The following is a 15,417-nucleotide window of genomic DNA, read 5'->3' on the forward strand; positions in this document are numbered from 1 at the left end:
TGTGCTGATCCTCCTGCAAGCAATCAGCCGCATTCAGCAACCCCAAGAGCAAAGAATAGTCTGAAGGAACATTGGACAGTTTTTCTGCTGAAGCTACGTATGTCCATTACTGGGATGGGAGTCTGCTTGGAAATCACACAGCTGAGTAACCTGAAGGCAAGGCGAAGCATGAGTGCAGTTCAACAAACTGGCTTTAACAAACGATCCAACTTTCTGCAGTGGCTACCAGCTTCTGGAAAAGTTCAAACATTATTGGAAATAACAAGAGATGCGCTCTCTCTCCATCTGCTTATGGTATTATTTTAAGCCCAGCCCCCATCATAATTTTCTCAAAGCAAACAATACCCACCTACTTAAAATTTTGTTTTTATATTCTGAAGGCTAAGGAAGGTTATATATTTCCACCCCAAAAAGGGAACCTAGGATCTAGGTCCTAAGAAGAATGAAATGAGGGTGATAAACAGTTTGTGCCCCTCTCAGGATTTGTGCTTCGGTACTTCTGGGAAGCTGGTTCTCATGGTGCAACACCCTGCTCTCACAGAACACTTCACAGGCAGCAGTGCTACTGGGTCCTAGTGCTTTGATTTTAGCATTTTCGCTGTAACCGAGGGGTTTAACAGATGGTTCCTGTCTAAACTGATTAGGGACGGTTAGCCCAAGAGAGTTACAGCTGGAGGGCGAGCTTAAATTTAATCAAAAGTGGTCAGTTTTGAGAGACGGCAAACCTCTCCCATAGGAGATAGAGCAATGAGAACAGGCATGGAAAGTAAAAATCTGCACCAGCACGATAGAGAGAGACTGTGTGAAGCGTTTTGGTGGAAAATGTCAATCATCCCCAAAGAATGAAGTTGCAGCATGGGATATGGTGCAGGGCCATAGCTTAGCAGGAGAGCACATTCTGGGAAGGCAGGAGGTCCCAGGTCACTGGTGTTCCTCAGGCAGGGCTGGGAAAGACCCCAGTTAGAGACCTGCTTCCAGTCCATGTAGACCAGTGTTTCCCAAACTTGGGTCTCCAGCTGTTTTTGGACTACAGTTCCCATCATCCCTGACCACTGGTCTTGCTAGCTTGGGATGATGGGAGTTGTAGTCCAAGAACATCTGGGAGACCCAAGTTTGGGAAACACTGATGTAGACAATAGTAAACAAGATAGACCAATAGTCTATAATAGTAGTAGTAGTAGTAGTAGTAGTAGTAGTAGTAGTAGTAGTAGTAATTTATGATTTATTCCCCAGCCACTCTGGGCAGCTCCCAACCAAATATTAAAAACACAACACAGCATTAAACATTAAAAACTTCCCTAAACAGGGCTGCCTTCAGGTGTCTTTTAAAAGTAAGATAGTTGCTTATTTCCTTGACATCTGATAGGAGGCCTTCGACAGGGCAGGCGCCACTACCGAGAAGGCCCTCTGCCTGGTTCCCTGTAACCTCATTTCTCGCAGTGAGGGAACGACCAGAAGGCCCTCGGCGCTGGACCTCAGTGTCCAGGCTGAACGGTGGGGGTGGAGACGCTCCTTCAGATATACATGACCAAGGTATACAGGACTTGGAATAAGGCTTCCTAGGTTCTTAAACATTCACAGAAACATTTCTATAATGCTTTGGAGTTTTTAAAGCTGGGGTGGAAACCCCACAGACCATGAGACAGCTAAAGCCTGCCCACTAGCCTCCATCTTACTTCCCATTACAGCACTAGACTGGAAGGAGAGGTTCCTCTCTTCTCAGAGCAGCACAGTGATGGGGGAGGAAATGGCTGCATCTTCTCTTTAGGGACTGGAAAGGGTGGTTTTTAATTGGGTGGGGGACTGCCTGTTGAGATTCCCGCATTGCAGGGGGTTTGGACTGGAGTCCTTTCCAGCTCCACAATTCTATGATTCTATGACAGAGACAACAATTCTGCTTACCATAGCTCCAGCCTCAGACTAGAGATTTGAACCTCTCCACCAAGCCTCCCACTATGAACACCACATCATGGTGCTGGACTGAAAGGAGGAAGAGAAGTGTGAACTATGGGGAGTGAGTTTGGTGTGTGTTTGCGGGTCTGCATACATGAGGAATGCATGTGCTATATTTACACGTGTGTGTTTTATGTGACATGTGTTGTCTGTATGTATACTGAGTGCTGTATGTGCACATGGGAGCAGGTGTTTGGTGACCGATATGGCCCATAATCTCTGCTGGCACATGGCGCTTGTACTGAGACTTGGCCAACCTTGAATGCCACCCTCCAAGATTTCTCTCATGAAAATAGGGATGTCCTATTCCATAATAATAATGATTTTATTATTTATACCCCGCCCATCTGATTGGGTTGCCCCAGCCACTCTAGGTGGCTTCCAACATATATAAAAACATAATAAAACATTAAACATTTTTTAAAACTTCCCTATACAGGGCTGCCTTCAGATGTCTTCTAAAAGTTGTACAGTTTCTTATCTCCTTAGCTAGAGTTGCATAACTCCATACCCTCCAATGAAAAGAGGGGTGTCCTACCACACCATCCAACTTTTCTCCAATGAAAACAGAGACGTTCTAAGGAAAAGTGGGACATTCTGGGATCAAATCAGAAACTGGGACAGGTTCTGTAAATCTGGGACTGTCCCTGGAAAATAGGGACCCTTGGAGGGTCTGTAACCTTAGGCTGACAAAGGTTAGCCACCCCTGGCTTCACATGGTCTTAGTCATCTTGGCAGCAGCCTTGGAAGGTAGCACAATGTATTGTAGAGGAGAAGAGCCCCGCAGGATGAAACCAAAGGCCTATCTAAAACAGGATCCAGTTTCTCACAGTGGCCAATTGGATGCCTTTGCTGTCGCTTGAGGCTCAGGTGGCTTCAGTTTACACTTATTCTCTTCTCAGTCCAGCACCCTGATCACAGTGGGAGGCTTGGTGGAGAGGCTCAAATCTCTAGTCTGAGGCTGGAGCTATGGTAAGCATAATTGTTGTCTCTGTCATAGAATCATAGAATTGTGGAGCTGGAAAGGACTCCAGTCCAAACCCCCTGCAATGCGGGAATCTCAACAGGCAGTCCCCCACCCAATTAAAAACCACCCTTTCCAGTCCCTAAAGAGAAGATGCAGCCATTTCCTCCCCCATCACAGTGCTGCTCTGAGAAGAGAGGAACCTCTCCTTCCAGCCCAGTGCTGTAATGGGAAGTAAGATGGAGGCTGGAGTGCCTTCCGTCAGCTACGGTTGGTGGCCCAGCTATGCCCATATCTGGACAGGGATCGGCTAACTACTGTTGTCTATGCTCTGGTAACCTCAAGGTTAGATTACTGCAATGCATTATATGTAGGGCAGCCTTTAAAGACAGTTCAGAAACTTCAGCTGGTGCAGAATTCAACAGCCAGGTTGCTAACCGGAGCAAGGCGGTTTGAGCATATTACACCGATCCTGGTCAGACTGCATTGGCTACCAATTAGTTTCCGGGCCCAATTCAAAGTGCTGGTTTTGACCTATAAAGCCTTAAACGGCTCAGGACCATAATACCTCAAGGACCGCCTCTTTCCATATGAACCTACTCAGACCCTGAGATCATCTTTTGAGGCCCTTCTTTGTGTGCCTCCTCCTCGAGAGGTCTGCCAGGTGGCAACACGAGAATGGGCCTTCTCTGCAGTGGCTCCCCGTTTGTGGAATGCTCTTCCCAGGAAAGTTCGCCTGGGGCCTTCACAAAAGGCGCCAGGCAAAAATGTTCCTTTTTAACCAGGCCTTTGCCTGACCTGATCTACATCCTATATACCCTTTTAAACATGCTAGCACTTTTTAGGAGGGGTTCTATTGGGTTGCCATTTGTATTTTGATTTTTATGTATGTTAGCCTTTATGTGAACCGCCCTGAGACCTTCAGGTATAGGGCGGTATAGAAATAAAATAATAATAATAATAATAATAATAATAATAATAATAATAATAATGATGATGCCTTTGGAAAGTCCAGAGGCAGGGCCTGAGGTCCATAGCCCCCTCCTGCTGCTGTTCCCAGGCAACTGGTATTTGGTGGAATGGTGCCTCTGACTGTTCCTGGCCGTAATATGATCCGATGGGGGCTGAGCCTGCAAGACGGCAGCTTGCCTAAGGCGACTTAGCGAGTTCATGACTGAGGTAACATTTCACAGGGATTTCACAGCTCACTCTCTTTAAGCGTTGTGAATCCCACTCCATCCTCATATATAGCAAATTGCTAGATACGTGGAGATGAAAGTTATTTTAAAATGCTTTGCGTGGATTTTCAGCTATTAGAACAAGCCTCCGGTTCCCTGGTTTGCAATACGAAGTACTGGAAAGGCTCATTCAAAGGCAGGAACGAGCAGCTGGCAACCAGCCCTGCACAAATTGCCCACGCTGGTCCTGCCGTTCTCTCCATCAATTAAGCAGGCAGGGAACGGATTCAGACTGAAGTCCTCTCTGCGTTTGGCCTGTGGGGGGCTATATGTGCTGCATGGGTGCAGCTGCTCCCAAATGAGCATCGTGAGGGTGTGCCCTATATTTAAGCTTGTCGCTGCTCCCCCTCCCGCCCCATAGTATTAAATAATCTGCAATTATTATTATTGCCAGAAGATGGCAGTAATAAAATACAACTTCTAAGGGTCCCCCCCCCCAAGCTGTAAGTGGCTTTTCTCTAAGACAGTGTGTGTGTGTTTTAAACTACTGTTTTGTGAAGATCTTGTTAAACTGCAAGACAATTATAGAGGCCAGTTATCATCTGTTTCTAGAGGGTTACCTGGGTCAGTCTGCTGCAGCAAAAGCAATGAAGAATCTTTGTTGACTTACAAATCAGCCCCCTTAAAGACTAACAAGTTGTTGTTTTTAAGGGCATAGGCTTTTGTGAGTTATAGTCGATTTTGTAAACTGCATGAAATGTTATCCTGTGTGACACACATGCACACACAGTTTCGTAGTGTTTTTGTTTGTTTGGTATCTAATTTCCAACCAGTGCACATGTGATTTCCATTCCCACCGAAGGGCATCATATCTTTATAAAGGTAAAGGTAAAGGTACCCCTGCCCGTACGGGCCAGTCTTGCCAGACTCTGGGGTTGTGCGCCCATCTCACTTAAGAGGCCAGGGGCCAGCGCTGTCCGAAGACACTTCCGGGTCACGTGGCCAGGGTGACAAAGCTGCATCTGGCGAGCCAGAGCCGCACACGGAAACGCCGTTTACCTTCCCGCTGGTAAGCGGTCCCTATTTATCTACTTGCACCCGGAGGTGCTTTCGAACTGCTAATCATATCATATCTTTATACAGTAGAGTAAACATGAGAAACTCCGAATAAATGTTGAGCTCTATCCATTATTGGTAGCATTTTAGAAGGAAAGCATTCTGACATTTCCCAATATCTCTCAAAGCCAAGCCAACTAAGTCTGGCAAACAATCTAATATTAGGCTCATTGCTATAATGTATAGGTTTACGAAGATACATTGGGAAATGTCCGGAACAAGACTAATGATGCTGACATTTCTGACACTAATTAAAAGCATGGACCCAGTATACCAGCTTCACTCTAATGTCCAGTGTTCACTGGTAAGTAGTATCCCTGGTTTTGCCATATGAGCCAACTCCTAGCGGCTGAGGTCCCTTTGCCCCACCTTAAAATATTTGAGGGGACTGCCTGCCATAAGCTGATGGGCATTGTCATTCAAATGGTTTGTGTGCTGTGTCTTGTGTTCGCTTATGTGGGTGGGGCTTACCTCCCCCCCCCCAATATTTTATTCAAGTTGGTACCCCTGCATTAGGGCCAGACTATGAGACCTATGTTTGGGACCTCGGAGCCTGAGATACTCCTAAACAATGCTGAGGGGCAGTGACAGTGGTGGCTGCAAACTGCCTCAGCATAACATGTGTCAAGTTTAGCCCTTCTCCCACACAAGACACGGAATGCTGGCAGTTTAAGTAGCTGATGTTAAGTTGTGGGTGAACATATCAGACTACACAGCGATTCTTCAAACAGCTCTTGTACAGGCCAGAACAGAACTGAACTGAAGGGTTCAGCCAGCCTGCTTATATTGAGCTCCACTACAACGCAACTGTAACAATTTTCTGTAACTATCCAATCACTGAACGTCACTTTCAGTCCCTTATTTGCATATGTGGACCTGAGTGAAAACTATCTAGTTTCCCCCTGCTGGCCCAGGGTGAGAACTTCAGTACATAACAGATGAGGTTTATTTCTTAATAACAGGTTTACAGCAGTCCAAGCTTCCACAACTCATACTTTGCCATCAGTCAGTTGACTTGACTGGCTTCTGACCCCTCCCAAGGCCAGATATCCTCTGCCTCCTGCTGGCCCGCCTCTGCTCTAATCACTTGCTCCAGCTCCTACTTCTTGGCGACTCAGGTGCAGCCAATTCCTCCTCCTCTGGAGAGTCCTCTCTGCTGGGCATGACCCTGACAACATGCAAAGAAGCAAAGCGCTGTGCTAGCCTTCACTCCCACAATGCGTCAAGAGTGGCAGCTGTTAATTTGGTATCAGTCAAGGCTGCAGCAGCCAAGGCTTCTGCAGGCATAGAAATGTCCAGATTAACAGCAGTGAGCTCAGACAAGCAATTGTCAAACAAGCAATTCAGGGAGATGCTGGAACAGCGAAGAGGAAGGGCTACCTCCCTCAGCCTTTTGCAATCCCAGAAGTGCCATCTGATTGGATGAGCTTGCTGCCATTCACTGCTTTGGGAAAATGGTTGGAATTAACCAGTGCTGGCTCAAAAGTACTCTGTCATTAAGCAAGTGGTCCTACGATATTTGTTGTCTCACATTCCTTGGTGCTGGGAATAGGATGTGCCATCTGCTTTGGCTGTTTTGTGTGCAAAGTAGCTGTCATTTGACATGTGATGGACAGCGAATGGCATCCTGTGGAGAAGAAGACCACCTACATGAGAGACAGGTTCTCTTGCTAAAATACTGAAGTGGGCAACCTTTTGTCAACACTTAGTAATCCTGTCAAGAAGTCCAGTTACATCAGATGTCTCTTTATTTGTTTTGCAATGATTGTTGTATACCACCCAGTATACAAGTAAGGATTTAAAACTTTAGTTACAACAATAAAACATAAACTGGAAATCTAAAACAGAACCAGACCAGAAACAGAATGAAACCAGAGTGAAACCAGCATCAGGGAATGGTCCATCAGTACAAATGATCTAAACACACACACTGAAAGTCTAGGAAAATACAAATGTCTTCACTCGGCACTGAAAAGACCACAGTGTTGGCATAAGGTAAGCCTTCCACAAGCAAGGTGCCACCACTGAGAAGTCCTCCACTAGCCACCCATCACCCCTCATTTGGTGGTGGGAACTGAAAATGGCCTCAGAAGATGATCTCTTAAGGTCCAGGTAGGCATACGTGAAAGTGTCAAACTCTTTCAGGAAATGCTGGTAGCAACCCTATCCAAAAGTCCAGGGGAGGGTGCTTGGTAGTAAAAAAGCAGAAGTAGATGTATTTTATATTATAAAGATTCTGGCCACAGTCCAACAATTAGGTGCCCTTAAATCATAGCTTAAGTGCTACTAACTCTAAGCTTAGCTTCTGTTCATGGAACTCACAATAGCTCAGCTCCTAAAATCTCCATGTGCTTTGAATTAAGAGCTCATCTGGAGTTTACAAAAACATGATGAATCATTCAGACTTAAAATAAAAAATTAAATTAAAAAATAAACACATTTTGATCATAAGATTTTCTTGCTAGCAGCTGTTTGGTTTGGTTTTTTATTTTTTCCTGCCAGACTTTCATCTCCTGGGCACAAAACATATATTATGGTAATAAGCCTGAAATCTTTTGGATGAAAGCTGTATCAGAGTTGATGAGTACTGGTGGGGGGTGGAAGCTCATTTCCCATATTCTCCTACAGTTAATATACTATTTTTGTTCTTTTAGATCATGTTTGACCTGCCTATTTCATAGCATGAGCTGCGTTTGAGCAGGGACAAGGTGGGGCATGCAAGAGATCAGTCTCAGTAAGCACAATTTGAATCACTGTACTCAACATCAAGCTCTTCCCATGCAGAATCAAAGCAACACACACCCTGCATGTATTGCAGTATCCAATGAAGCCTTTTACAGGACCAGCTCTATCATTAGACAAAGAAAGGTGGCTGACTCGGGCGGCAAGTAGGGAGGGTGCAGCAGCAGTGGCTGTTCTGCTGAGCCCTCTGCGTAAGTCCCATCCTTCAGGAGGCGGGATGCCCCAGTGGTACTTGCTTGTTACTGGCCAGAGGCAGTGGCTGTCTGTACTTGCTAGCTGCCTTCTTCCAAAGAATGACAGATAGTGACATTGGAAATGGCCCCTAAATGAGTGGCATGCCAGAAATACAGCCAGCCCAAGCCATGTATTTGAGGAGGCATTTATTGCATTTCTCAGCTCACATGATACGTGCTGTTACCCCCATGCTGCATTGCAGCTTCTGTTTCAGTGGTGCTGAGACATGTGGTGTTGGGCGAGGGGTGGTAATGTGTTGGGTGACGGAGTATCATCCACTCAGCCTGCCCTGCATTCATGTGCAATGGAAGACACTGTCTCATTGCTCTGAAATTCAGCTGTCAGTTCAGTTGACTCCTGCTCAGAACAAGGAATGGGGAATTAAAACAACAACAACAACAACAACAACAACAACAACAACAACAACAACAACAACAACAAGCATCCTCTTAAGATCTCCCAGAATCATTCAGCTCCTGTCATCATGAAGAAGTGAACTTGCTAAATGAAATGTAGATTTGTTTTGTGTTCCACGATTTGTTAAATGGTCTAGGTCATTCATGTCCTGGGAAAAGCGAGAATAAAAGACCAACAGAAAGAGTCACACGAAAGTAATCAAACTGGTGAAATGTCTGTGTAAGGCCAAAATTACTCCATCCGCGTAGCACGACCATCAGACCCTGCCAAAGGGGTGACATTGACAGCATTGTATAATTTGGTGGGTGGTGTCAGCTAGGTCCAGGTTACCCCAGTGCACAACAAATTTCATTAACTTGTCAAAATACTCCAGCCCAAAATGCTTGTGGGCCGGCATAGAGAATTAGGGCATGAAAGACAGCTTATGTGGGAAGTCACAGACAATGAAAAGAAAGGGTGCTATGCTTGAGGCCATTCTCATTCATCAGAGTCTTGTCAGTCTGGTTAGGACTGCTGAATAGATGTGTCTAATCACATTTTGTTTAACCAGGCTAGAAAAACAAAGGTTATGAGGGCGTCCTCTGATTTTTCCATAAGGCAAATGGAGGTTAGGGAGCAACAAATGTGACTGCTGTTCTTTTCCTTTGCTTTTTCTGCAAATTTTGTCACGCTACCTACCACCTGTGCGTACTTCATTGCTACTTTTATTTCTAGCACATCTCAGAACACATAGGCTTGGATCCTAACTAGGCAGCTATGAATGGCAGGGCTCCTTCCTTTAATGGCTGGGAACAAGATGCAGAAGAGGATCCCGCTAGCAGAAGGCAGGGGAGAGGTAATTTTTGCTAATATCCATTGCTAACCCTCAAGCTGGTCTACTGGATATCCCTGATGGGCGGGGTATAAATAATAAAGTTGTTGTTGTTGTTTTCTGCTTGGCACAAGAATAAATCAGTAAACGTCCCCTTCTCCCCTTTTACTGATGGGAACACTCCGTGAGTGGAGCTTTGCTCATGGGATGCTTCTTCCATCAGAAGTCTAGTTAAGAGCCAAACCACATTGTTTACCTGATGTATGTGTTAGAAAAACTGCATTCTCAGAAATATTGTCAGTGTGGCACGGCAGTATGACTTCCAGTATTTGGAATGAATTAGTTCAGGGTGGTATTATGAGCAATTTCAAGTTCATCCAGTGGCGTAGCGTGGGGGGTGCAGGGGGGGGGCCGGCCGCACTGGGCGCAACATCTGGGGGTTAGGGTTAGGAAATTGGAATTACTATTGTATTCCAATTTCTAATTATTAATTCAGCTAATCCTCTCCCTTATTTTTCATTTAATTTTTAGCCTTTCTTTTCTTTTTACTTAACCATTACAGCTGGAAACCACATAATTTCTAAACCAACGTCATTCTAACATTCATTAATTTTGCAATGTTTCTTAAGATAGTCCTTAAATTTCTTCCAATCTTCTTCCGCTGTCTCTCTTCCCTGGTCTCGGATTCTGCCAGTCATTTCTGCCAGTCCCATATAGTCTATCACCTTCATCTGCCATTCTTCAAGGTGGGTAGATCTTGTGTCTTCCAATACTTTGCGGTGAGTATTCTTGCTGCTGTTGTAGCATACATAAAGAATGTTCTATCCTTCTTTGGCACCAACTGGCCGACCATACCCAGGAGAAAGGCCTTTGGTTTCTTCAAGAAGGTATATTTAAATACCTTTTTCATTTCATTATATATCATTTCGCATCTCGTCCTCTGTCGTCCCCTTCTCCTTGTGCCCTCCATCTTTCCCAACATCAGGGTCTTTTCCAGGGAGTCTTCTCTTCTCATGAGGTGGCCAAAGTATTGGAGCCTCAGCTTCACAATCTGTCCTTCCAGTGAGCACTCAGGGCTGATTTCCTTAAGAATGGATCGGTTTGTTCTTCTTGCAGTCCATGGGACTCTCAAGAGTCTCCTCCAGCACCATAATTCAAAAGCATCAATTCTTCGGCGATCAGCCTTCTTTATGGTCCAGCTCTCACTTCCATACATCACTACTGGGAAAACCATAGCTTTTACTATACGGACCTTTGTTGGCAAGGTGATGTCTCTGTTGTCTTTGTCCATGGAGTTTTCTTGGCAGGGATACTGGAGTGGCTTGCCGGTTCCTCCTCCAGGTGGATCACGTTTGGTCAAAACTCTCCACTATGACCTGTTCATCTTGGGTGCCCTGCTCGGCATAGTTCATAGCTTCTCTGAGTTCTTCAAGCCCCTTCGCCATGGCAAGGCAGTGATCCATGAAGGGGACCTACCCTCATCTTATTCAATCTGCTCAAACAGTGATTGAAAGCATACATATATGGAGAGTATCTTGCCCAAGTATCCTCCCAAACACGCCACTGCTACTTCTGCCATATATTCCTTACATATGACCATGAACTGTATCTTATCCCCTGCTCCATGTCTATCAGATGGAGGTATTAGTGGGATAGTAATAAAGGTGGAAAGCAAAATATGGTCTGGATCAGCTTTCCCTCTGCCTGGTGCCTCCCAGATATTGCTGAAGTCCAGCTCCCATCACCCCCCAGCCATCAAGGTCAGTGGTCAGGGATGGTGGGAGCTGGAATAAAATAACATCTGGAGGGCAGCAGGTCCGGGCAAGGTTGCTGTCAATAATAAAACTGTATGGACAATAAATCAGTGGCTGCTGGTACAGAGACAGCTCGGTGTGGCTGCATTCTGTTAATAAGGCTTCCATGTGCAGTTCAGTCACTAAGGAAGAGAGAGAGAAATAAGAGGAAATTCTTAATTCATAGGAGGAGAGCTACACGGACATCTTTCTACAAGTGGAGTATTGTCTTGTATGGAGTAATGTTGAAAGGTTCATAACATGGGGCTGGATCTAAGCCATAAAAAGAAACATGGAAAGTGAAACACCCCCTTTTCTCAGAATAATAACGTTTCCTATGTGTAGAGTAGCCTCTTTGTTCAAGCATAAATCCTGCATTCATTACCCTGTTGTGATCATATCTAGAAAATTTGAGTGACCCTGGGATGCTTTTGAAATTTTGGCTTGCAAAGGGGGAGGATTCTTTCTTTGTTGCATTTGAGGCCCTGAAGCACACCTAGGCTGTAATTCTTTTTATTTTTACTGGCATTCCCTGTCGGGGAGCAGAACGGCTTCTTCCCCACACCTGAAATGTCCACTGCACGGCTACAACATTGATGCAAAACTATTCCGATCCCATTATGGGGAGATATCACTGGCACTAGTATAAAAGAAACATTGGGGGCCCCATCCTGACCCCCAAAAGGCCCTGAAAGAGTGCTGTTCTGTGGCATTGGTGTGTGTGTGATGAGCTCAAAAGTATTGTCATTAAAATGAAAGAATATCCTGCAATGATTTCTAACAGCTGCCAAGCTGGTTATAGCTAAGAACTGGGAAAATTTTAATGTGTGAAAATAAGTAAATTATGGCATATAGGACAGTTAGCCAAGTTAAGTGATGTTATACTGAGAGATGGAATACAAAAAGAAATTTTTAAAAAATATGAGTGAACAATGCCCTTGACTTTTGGAAGAACGGATATAAGTATATATTGTTGGTAAAATATGACTCTGTTCAGATGAATGCATTCTACATACTACTGTATATAGTGGTACCTTGGTTTGCAACCGTTTTGGACTACAACCGTTTTGGATTACAACCATGTCAAACCCTGAAGTGTGTCCCCCCTTTTTTGGATTTGCAACCCATTATTTTTTTTTGGATTACAACCAATTATTTTTTTTTTAGGCCCCATTGGTACAAGCACGCCTTGGGTTGCAACCTGTTTTGGTTTACAACCGGACCTCCAGAACGGATTATGGCTGTAAACCAAGGTATCACTGTATTTGTGTAGTTTTGACAGTCTGATATTGTAGTTTAATGTGTTTTTGGAAAGAGTGAGAAAAAGTTTGCTCTAGATCATGGAAGGATGTAGTTAATCACTAAAACTACACATTTATTACAGTGACTTACATAACAGATATTAAAGTCGTGAAGCGAAATGTTTCTCTTTTGCCTTCTTTAGCTGCCAAAATATTTTGCTTTAGCAAGCTCCTGACTTGAAGGTCCTTTGGTAGCAGTGCTACAGAGACTGGGACTCTATAAATGAAATCCTTGGGTTTTCTGAGTCAAGATACTGTATAGGCTTGGACTGCAAAGAACCTTAGTGGCACAAGTTGTGCCAGAATGAATGCCAGCACAGATTTCCTGGCTGGAGTGATAGCAATGAGGTTCCATCACCAAACACCTTCATAACTCTGGCTGGATTTGTGTTGTTTAAAAAAAAACTGTAGAGTTTCACCATATCTTGCTTTCCTAACAGGTATTATTATCAAAACAGCTATATACTTATGAATGTTTCATTAGGGTTCTATGTATTTATAGCACTTTACTTAGCAAAGAGTGACGGTACCAGCTATCTGAAAACAAATATCACACACAAACACAGCTTAAGTAGAACAACCTGCAGCAACAAAACCGGGGCAACATCCTGTCAAAATGCTTCTATTCCTAGATGATGGGATGGATATTGGTTAGCAAACTGAAATATAAAGGGGTAAGAAATGAGCACTGCTGTTAAATATTTATGTGGACACCCACAGAAAACACGTTTTGTGATCCCTTCTCTTTCCTCTACAAGGGCTTTTTTGTGAACAGAGGCACAAGAAGACTTCAAAGTGGTTCCGTGGGCTCAGATGAATGGCTGTCAACATCGTGGACAGGTGACGCCAGCTTCAAAGCCTCAAGTCCCTTTCAAGAGGTAGGCAGTGAATTAGCTGCCTGTGTTGGTTTTGCAATGGATGAGCTGAACGGTTGTGTCCCCAGGGCTGTCCTGTGCTGCAAGTCACTCTGTGTTTTAAGGAGCAGTGTTAACCTGAGAAAAATCGAACTTCTTATTTAGTGACTTTTCATCCTCTCAAGACTGTGCTCGTCTCGGAACTAAGCCACATTGAGCTAGTTCACGAAACATGCTAAACCAAACCTTGACTTCGGGAAACACTGCAAACCAACCACAAACTGTAGTGGTTAGTGGGGAGAGCGCTTCACCACCAATCCCAGCCAGTGGTGTAGTAAGGGGGGTGCCAGAAGGGGCCATGGTGCTGGGCATGGATTTTGGAGGGGTGTGAGGCAGGCGTCCCCCCACAGGCCTGTCCCAGTGCTCCTCTCCCAGCATTGGAGGAACCAATGTTCGTGGAAAGGACCATGGGTTGGTCCATGCTGGGGGTGCTGGCATGGGGACACTTGCTTCAGACCCAAGTGCTGTCAACTGGCTGGGCTCCAGGTGGCAGCACTCTGCCCGGATTCCAGCCTTGCAAGGCTGCTGGGGGGATGTGTTGTGGGGACATGGCAGGCCATGCACCTGAGGGGCGTGTGGCTGTTGCACCCTCCCGAGCCTTGCAAGGCCGTTCATGGAGGGTAGTTTGGGGACACAGCAACTGTGCACCCTTCAATCCCATTTTGACTTTTCTGAGTTTGTTTTTCCAATGTAAAGTTTGGTTCACCACATTTCCACAGCAGTTTGTGACTTTAAAAAACCCACAAAAAACCACATGAAAATTTGTCTGTATTTTAGCACACATTGCAAAGAATTTCCCCTAATACAATGTATTTTGATATTTTCACCAATATATTAATGTTTAGGCACATTTTCTCAGCATATACACTTTTTTGTACACTTTTGGCAGGGGGTGGAGAATTGCACTGCAAGTTTTGGAGAAGTATGACTTCTGAAGGGTAAATCTGTTTGTATATTGTTTTGGAAACTGCAAATGACAGAGGTTCTCATTACAATGCAAACGACAGTAAATTTCTCCCTTATTCCTAGTGCACCCTTGGAACCTATCACTGCTTGGAAGCATGGGTTGAGTGTAAGCATATAAATGAATCTCAAGATGCAAAAAGGCTAGAAGTCGCCAACCCTAAACTAAACAACTGGCTATTTCACCACAGCCTTTTATTTCTTTGGTTTTGTTTCGCAGAGTGTGAAAGTGCCAGTGGGAGTGTCATTGGAAGAGGGAGCAGTCTGATGCTTTTGTGCCCCAGTTGGGAATCAAAGAGAAAATCTCTCAGGCTTCAGCTGCTTAAGAAGGCTCGACCTCTCTCTCCAAGACATTCACTGCATTGTCTCTCTCCACCCCCACTTTTTCTTCTTTTTCTTTTCGGGAACACACAAGGAGAAACAGAATAAGCAGAGTGGATGCAACAAAGCGAGGACAATGAGCAGAGCAGAACATACTCAATAAAGGAGGTGCAGTCTGAGGAGACCTCAAACAAACCTCCTGGCTTTTATTCTCCTTACTACAGTTCAGTTGTTCTTAAGCAGGTTGCGGTTTTTATATGGACAGCAGCCAGTGTTTCTGGGACCCTTTACTATTGAGTCAAGCTGATACAAAACATATTAAAGCAGTCATATTTCTTGTTTCCCTGTTTGTCTAGCAGAGTGCTTTGTGGCTTTTAATACTTCTCTACCAAGTTGTTGCTAACTGCATTTATCTACACCCAGTGTTTTTTTTCTGGGGGGACGCAGGGGTACGTATACCCTTAAACATTTTGTGAATCTAAGTTTGGCCTCATTGAGGGGCAGTATTTCAATATGAGTAGGAAAATGAGAGTACCCCTAAACATTTTTAAGAGAAAAAGCACTGTCTACACCACTAAAAAAAGGACACATATTTGCATAGAATATACTAATTTATATAGAGAGTTGCAAATTTAGAAATAATAGTTGATGCCCCAATTAGTCATACTGAGAGTTGACTGAAATCAATTAACTTAAGCAACAAGTGTTAA

At 44.5% G+C, this 15,417-nt stretch overlaps 1 long non-coding RNA gene across 1 annotated transcript in view; it reads right to left on the reverse strand.

The window, feature by feature from the left end:
• The window catches only part of LOC310843940, a 70,428-nt gene that overhangs the window by 31,631 nt on the left and 23,380 nt on the right, over positions 1-15,417 (reverse strand). The window lies entirely within an intron of this gene.

Source organism: Podarcis gaigeae (assembly GCF_964106915.1).
Source record: "Podarcis gaigeae genome assembly, chromosome: 4".
In the NCBI taxonomy this organism is placed as follows: Eukaryota; Metazoa; Chordata; class Lepidosauria; order Squamata; family Lacertidae; genus Podarcis; species Podarcis gaigeae.